Genomic DNA, 8,399 nt, shown 5'->3' with positions numbered 1-8,399 from the left:
AAAAAAAAAAAAAAAATATATATTATTTATAATTTTAATTGTCAAAAGTTTAAAATTTAAAATAATAGTAGTAATAAGAGTTATATGGTGTGTACATACCTCAGAGATATATCAAAAAAGAATGGACGAAGACGGATAAAGGACGTGGCTATTGGAAAGGAAAGAGAGTCGTTATGGCGCGTGATAGTCGTTAGTCGAGGGTGTAATTCTAATTACGTAGGGTATCCCGTTCCAGATTTACGAGGTCAGCCATACATGTGTACGAATCACTTACACGCCATTTCCACGTAGTCCTGCGACTTTTCTCCCGTGCTTCGCCACTCCATTTACATATGAATTAAACTATTACGCCCCATACGGGAGCTGTACCAACCCGCTCTCTTCCGCTTATTTCTACCGACCTGTTCTCCTGGGTCCATTGTCCATCAACCGTTATCCGTAATCCATCACAGCCAACTTCGGTTCATTTCTTTTCCGCTCTTCATTCCACTCTCTTTAATTAATATAATTCTATCTGAAATGTCGAAATATTTTTTTTTATTTCTTATATTAATTTTGTTATACGATAATTTTATTATTTATTGTTGAAAGAATTATGATTTAAATTATGATTTTAATTATGATAGAAATAGAATAAAAAATTGATAGAAATGTTGTTGAAAAAGGAAATTAAAAAAATGGTGGCGATATACTTATTTTGAAAGATATAATAGAGACATGAAATAATCGTAGGCCATTGACCAATCCGTCGACACGATTGACACTTTTTGTCCACCTTCTGTCTGTTCGGGGCTGTCCGATGCTGCAAAGGCAGAAACCAGCTACCCTTTATTTTCTACCGAAGCGTGACTGGCCGAACCACCCCTTTGACTTTAGCCTTGATAAGTATAAACCGGTCCCGTTAATGGAAAGCACTTGAATATTTCATCTTCTACTCCCGTCGTGACCCAAGCCGGCGTGCAGACCGCGCAATCCGTTAAAGCTTCATAAGCGACTGAAAATTTGCCAAATGTAACAATGAGAACGAAGAAAGAAAAACATTCTCGATGAGGAGATAAATTTAACGAGTAAGAATAGATTTTTAAGAAATAAAAATTTTCGAGAATATTTATCCTTGTAAATGATTACGATAGATGATTCTTGAAATTTTTAGTCTCAAATATATTCGTATATGCTAAGCATCTCTATTTTCCAATCGATAATAGTAAAACTTTCAAAAATTATCATTAAGAGTTATTTTGTATTAATAGATTAGAAATGAAAATTATCACAGTGTTTTACTTTCAAATATATTAGTATCCTTAAATATAACGATGAAGACGAAAATTTCAATTTTCGAGATGCTTCACCAACGAATATAAAAAGAAAAATCGAGGAAAGACGTAGATAAGAAAAAAAAAAGCTCGCGTCAAAACTAGACGAAACTAGAGAAACGAAAACGAGCATAGAGAGATGACCTCGTCCATTCTACGGGTTAAAATCGATAGCTGGTACGGTCCTGGCCAAGTTTGGTGGAAAACACTCGTGCTCTGTTTAATATTGCAGGGCAAAGCTAATGCGTGCCGGTCTCGTTAATGCCAACCCTTCTACCATAGACTTGATTTCGTCGCTGCGACAAAGTCATCCGCTTTCCGGCTCTTTCTTTCTTTTTCGATTGCGAATTAGATTACCACATACATTCTTTCATGAAATCGTATTCTCTAAACGAAATTTTGCAAACTTCACTCGTGAGCCATATTTGTATTTATATTTATATTTACTTTATATACCTAAAAAGATAGAAAAATTAAAGATTAAAAATTAAAAGAAAAGATGAATATGAAATTTGTTGCAAATGAGATCGAATTTTAAAAATAGATTCTATTTTCTTTAATTTACAATAAGTTATAATACTATAGTATTAAATTTATAGTTGAAAAAAATTCTCGAAAGAGTTAAAATAAAAATTTGCTTTATTCAAACAATCACGCAAAATACTATACTTTTAACACTTTGTCTCTTTTTCCAAATCATATATATTTTATAAATTTTCATTTCCTACATTCAGATTTCGTGAAAATAAAAATAAACGCATAAACACTCGTAATTTTAATCGAATATTTAAGTTTTATTTCTATTAAATAAAAATTCACTTTTCGAATATTACACTTAATAAATAACTTTCAATATTTTGCATCTTCTTCCAAATCTCTTTTTACAAATATTTCAAATTCCACGAAAATAAATTTCCACAAATATTCGCAATTCTATTAACACGATATATTATATTATATTTCACAAGAAAGAAAAGAAAAAAACGAAACGATCAAGGAGGTTAGGAGATGCGTGCCGCGTAAAAAGACAGGCAGTTAACCGTTCGTTAACTCGGCCGATCAAAATGTTGGTAGCTGTGGTTGGACCCTTTTGGATGGGAGTGTCGGTAACCACTCCATGCGGTATCGTACTAATTGCAGCCGCGGATGCCGGTTACTGCTCCACGGGGTTAATCCTCAGCAGCGTAAGAACGTGAACGAAATGTGTACAGTCGACCACGAACGACCGTTTTTCGACGATCGCTACGCCTTTGCGGTCAAAGAATTGCGGTAAACTCGGCTGTGGAGACGCTTACGTACCAGCCGTTAGCACTGTTACAAGATTCACGGTAATTACGTGTGATTAATGTCACCAATTAAAGAAACTCGGTGGAAACGTTTGTACCGATCTCTTTTTTCTGTTTCTTTTTCGTTGTACCTCTTGCCCGATTCTCGTCTCGGTTCGTTAATTACTCGTTTCTTTCCTTCCTCTCTTTCTCCATTTCATGCTTTTTTATGAGAGAAAGAAATTTTTCTTAGTTGGTTATGATTTAATTGGTAAATAGAATGAAATATTAGGATTTGGTATATTGTGCAATCAAGCAATCTTGGAAATAAAAATGATTTGACGAATTTTTATCTTTTTCTTGTCGTGTGTCAATGTGTAAATAGAAATTCATATTTTTCGATGGAAAAATAACAGCTAAGATTATAACTTTATATAAAAATCAAAATCAACTTGTGAAAAATATAATTCTTCTGCAGAAATACAAAATTTATATAAAAAAATATATTTATAATAATTTAACCTAACCTGATTTTCATTTCATCAATTTTTTCTATGAATATGATGTTAAATATTTTTCAACCTAATTAGTAGATAGATTTCTATCTTTTTATTAAAGAACACATTATTGATCAAATAAAACAAATATTCAATGGATAAATCGTGAAAATTGTTCACACTGTATCAATTCTTTCCACAGGAAGCACTTGCTGGTCGATTTCACCGCAACAATGCAAACGTAATAGAATACTTTTTTATTAACTTAACCTAATCTAACCTAATGTAACCTAATCTCAACTTCATCAATTGAAAGTTAAACGAAATAATTTTTTTTTGTACGAATACGATGCTGAATTTTCTTTATCCTAATTAATAGATAAATTTCTAATCTATCTTTTTATCAAAGAATATATCACTGATCACAAACATTCGATGGACGAATCGTCAAGATTGTTCACACTGTGTCAAACTCCATATGACAGGAAACACTTGTTGGTTGATTCCACCGCAACAATGCGAACATAATAGGATACTTTCAAAAGCAATTCTCTCCCTTCCCGGGAGAATTTTCCTTCAGATTCAAGTTCCGCATCGTCCTCGAAAATTTATGCGCGTTTTCGAGGGGGACGAGGAAGGGTGGGGGACAACGCGAGTCAGCCTATCGCTTACACGTTATTTATTTCCCAAAATTTGAAAATTATACCGCATTTAATTCACCATCCTTCCCTCCCACGCCTCCTCTCCCTCGGTCTCCCGTTTACTACCCCCGTGTTTTATTCATGTCGCAATAAATAAGGAACAAAAGAGTAGTTTGTGAAAAATGCCAACAGGACTATGCGACTTTACATCTTTCCCTCTCTTTTCTTCAATTTTTTTCTCCGATATAAGTAAAAAATCGTTGTTTTAATCGATCGAAATTTTTCAGTTTATGTATATTTTTTTTTTTTGTATTGCAGGTTTAATTAATTATCCGAATTTTCCAGCTAATGTTCTCATTTTTTTGTATGGATATTATTAAGAATATTAATAGATTTAAAAAACATTGTTAGAATTATATAAATATTATCATTATTAAAATTACATAATAAATTTTGTCACAAAAATTGTAACTGAAATTATTTTTGACTTAAAATAATTTTAATTGAGAAGACAAATGGAAAAAAGATACCTGTCATAAAAAAATGGAAAAAATGGAAAAAATGGAAAAAAGATATATGTATCAATTTGTTTTTTTATAATATTATTTTTTTTATTTATTCATTTTCTGCGTAATATTATGTTTCACTGAATAGAAATGTGACTCTCTATGAACACAAAATTTCCTTATAAATTTTTGAAAGCGTGATATGTATTTGTTTTCTGCGAGAATTGATTATAATTAATATAAATATATATATATTTTTTTTTCTTGATTAATAATCATTCAATTTAATCCTTTTGATTTTTCTTTCCATTTCATTTAATTCCGCCATTGCTTTTAAATTTCCAATTCGAGTTCAGCTTCGGCTCGATTTTCTATCTCCATAGATAGCTTAAATAATAGATTTTACAACACGATGCTCAACACGCTCGTAAATATCGTAAGTTCGTGGGTGATTACCGCCAATGAAATATGCATGAATGTCCGTAGCTTAATGTATATAACTACACATCTACTTACCATATAGTAGCTCTTATTTCTATAATTAAAATATTCTATCCGCCATTTCGAAACGTCAAAGAAATCTCTGAAATAAATGAATAATAAATTAAATTATTTCTCTAGATTTCCACAAAATTCTAATTTGACTTAAATACATGTAGAACTTTCAATATTGCAACATATCTTGCAATGATAAAATATAAATAAGAAAATAATAATAATTAATTGAATTATAATAATATATTCAATTGCTATTAAAAAAAATGTTAATATTTTATGCAAAAAATAAAACATATTAATCAATATCAAACGACTCTTCCCTAACCTAATCAATGTCAATTGACAATATGTCACAATATCCATATACCTAAAATCTGTTCTTTTTTACTATAGAAATCAATAATTTAACAAAGTTATACATTTTTCATGTATGACAAAAAATAATTATTTTTCAATAACACCTGTTAATTTAGAAGTGACTATTAAAATTTTTTTCGTTCGTTATTATCAACTAAACGACAACTTTTTAATTTTGTCACGACACATGTAATTAGAACACTTCGTGAACGACTATCGGTGAAATCGGTATTATCGTTGAATGTATCAAGTAGAAAAATAAGATGTAAGGGATGGGTGGTCGCAGGGGGCCAAGGGACAGGGGTTATTAATTTTTGGAGTGCACGGTCTCTTTCGCGGTGAAATGGCGGGTCGAAAACGGGGTAGAAGATAGAAGGAACAGGCCTTGGCAGATGGCACCCGAGGGGATATCCTTGTCCAGGATATCAAGGGTTACCCATCACCACCGCGCGCAAGTAAAGGGTAACTGATTCTAATCGCGCGCCCTCCGCGCTCTAACCTACTACGTTACTATGATGAATGGGCGAAGCGCCTCGTGACTACCGAATGCCTGGCCAATGTGGCCCCAGATATTAAAATCCGCGTGATCGATCTACGTCCTAGGTAACTACTACTTACTTAGGTCCTACATTGCCTCGACGCGCATATCAACCACACCGATTTATAAGATACTTTAATCCAATCTTTGAATTTGCTTTGTCCATACGTTCGGCTGATGAGATTTATATCATTGTATTGCAAAGATGATCTGAAAGAATTAATAATTTGCAGTTTCTGAATCATAAGAAAAATTATTGTTGTAAATTGTATATTTCTAATTTGAAATTTTTATACGATCTTATGAAGTGTATATGAAGTATAACAAATGAGCAAAATTCACTCGACATGTAAACAGAACAAGTCTTGTCAAATTTTTCGTTTCATTAAATCATCTTTATAACTACATATGTACATAAATATTTATCTATGATATGATCTATTCTCTCGAATGCTTTACAAATGAACATTTCAGCATAATGTTAATCTACAATAATTGTCAATCAATTATTCGTCATTATTATTTTCACTGTCTGATATTGTCTGATACTGTTTTTGAATTTTTTAGAAAAAAATTTTTTAAACAAACATTTTAGCGAACACAAAGTTTGCCAATGATAATTACCAATGCACTCACAATTATTATCGCTAGTGTTATTATTTTACGTACTTCCCGTCGAATGAGTTGGGAAAACAATGATTTCCCGATGAAAAAATTAACCCAGTCGGTTATATAGCGTCTACCGGAAACCAGAATCAGATATGGAATTGCGAACCATTTTAATACGGTCGCCTCGTAATTCATGGGACGCCGCATTTTTATTGGTATGCGCCGATCGAGATAACGATCTAAATTGAATCGGATACGCCATGTTTCGTTTTCATAAACACGCCACACGCACCCACGAAACCCAAACCACCAAATCCAATATTTTTACGTCATTCTCCTACTGCCAAAATCAACTTCGAAAAGTCCCCGATAACACCGCGTCGACGCATTTCCGACAACTCGTGAAACGATCCATGTGAAACTTTGAAATCACTAAATACCCTCCAAATATATGCGATTTTCTCTTGATGATACATGTACGAGATCTGACACACGATAAAATTCGTGAATTTTTCCTAGTAATATTATTATTTCATTTGTTGTTAGATGTCACTGTAGTCATCTTCAAATTATTACGCTTATTAGGAATGCACCAATACTTTATTTATTATTATACATTGTTGATTTTCATTATGGTCACATTTACATTAATATTTTTATTGGGAAGCTATCGATATTTTAAAAATAGTTTTGTGAATCTTTATAACAATTTTCATTATTTTTATTGTCATTATAATATTTCAATATAATTATTTTTTTTTTACTAACAAAAATTCCATTGTAATTTTAATGAAACCAATGATATCAAGAATACTTTAAAGATTATTTCCAAAATCATTTTTAAAATTTTTTAGAAACATAGGTAAAGCATTATTACCAATTATTTTTTTACTAATCAAGAAAAAAGACATTTTAGTAATAAGTTAATATTAATCAATATCAAGAAAAATACGATTGTAATTTTGGTTCCACAAATGATGAAAATAGTCATAATCTACTTCAGTTCATAAACTGGTCAAATATATATCAATAGGTGGAATACTCATAAAATTAAGGAGAAAAATAAGTATAAGTATAATAGAATAATAATATATAAGTATAATAAGTATAACAAGAATAAGTTCAAAGAGTTTCAAATTTTATTATCGAATCTCGTACAGTTCACCAGTGATCGACGATCATCGAAACGAGCTTTCGTAGCTCCTTAAACCAACCGGAAAGATAACCGTGGATAGCATCTGCTAACGACGCGATCCAAAAGAGGAATCGACCGATGAAAACGATCTCCCCCTTCTTCTCGAAACGCGACAGACAATTCTACTTGGGATAAAATCGGTCGAAATCCTCTAAGGGCCACCATCGACGCGGTGGCCGAAGGAAGGGGAGATGATTCAGAGATATCGCCGCGACATAAAACCCTTAAGGTTCAAATTTGCATGTTACAACCTACGTACCCCACCTCATGGATTTTCCCTAGCGGTAGACTTTCGACTTGGACCACTTCGACACTCCTGCCACTGTCCGCCTTCGTCACATCCCTGAGCTTAGCCTTATCCCTGCTATTTTGAATGTAAGATACGCGCGCGCCTTTTCGTACTTTCTTTCTTTTCTTCCCATCTCATCTCTTCTCTTCCTCTTGGATTTTCTGCTCGTCTTCATCCCCTATTCTTTTAATCCTATTCCTTTATCGGCATCATAGTTCTAAGCATTCTCTTTTCGTATACCAGTTTGAGGTTTTGTTCCTTTTTTAAATGATATTGTGCAGTCTAACTCTTTAAGTTTTGAAAGTACATCGAAATTCAATCTCAAATTAATAATTAAATTTTGTTTACAAAAAATATGGATTCTTTCGTTTTATAATTAGATAAGATAAAAATATATTTGATTAAAATTTTTTTTCAATAAAAAAATTTATGATAATTTTCTTTTACATTCCAGTAATTTCCACTAGATAAAGTATTATTAACTTAAATACATAAATTACCTCGATATTATTCATATTTTTTTTCACAGTTCTACCATATATTTCAATAGAATATAAAATGTCTCATATGCTACATTGAATAATTTTAAAGCATTTAAAAATGGATTTTTTATAATCTTTTTAAAATTATATATATAAATAATTTTCTAATTTTTTAATTCTTCTATTATTAAAACAAAACTATTATTAAA

General features: G+C 31.7%; 2 long non-coding RNA genes across 2 annotated transcripts in view; one reads left to right on the top strand and one right to left on the bottom strand.

Annotated features, from left to right (window-relative positions):
- LOC116185830 overlaps window positions 1-8,399 on the top strand; it is a 27,246-nt gene that overhangs the window by 9,215 nt on the left and 9,632 nt on the right. The window lies entirely within an intron of this gene.
- Window positions 100-5,913, bottom strand: LOC116185829. The gene is made up of 5 exons (XR_004150736.1): window positions 5,696-5,913; window positions 4,739-4,805; window positions 693-994; window positions 275-493; window positions 100-148 (listed from the first exon to the last, which is right to left on the bottom strand). It is a non-coding gene; the product is annotated as an uncharacterized LOC116185829 (long non-coding RNA).

The sequence above is a fragment of the Apis dorsata genome, unplaced genomic scaffold (assembly GCF_000469605.1).
Source record: "Apis dorsata unplaced genomic scaffold, Apis dorsata 1.3 scaffold_293, whole genome shotgun sequence".
Taxonomy (NCBI): Eukaryota; Metazoa; Arthropoda; class Insecta; order Hymenoptera; family Apidae; genus Apis; species Apis dorsata.
This window is presented reverse-complemented; position numbering and strand designations above follow the sequence as displayed.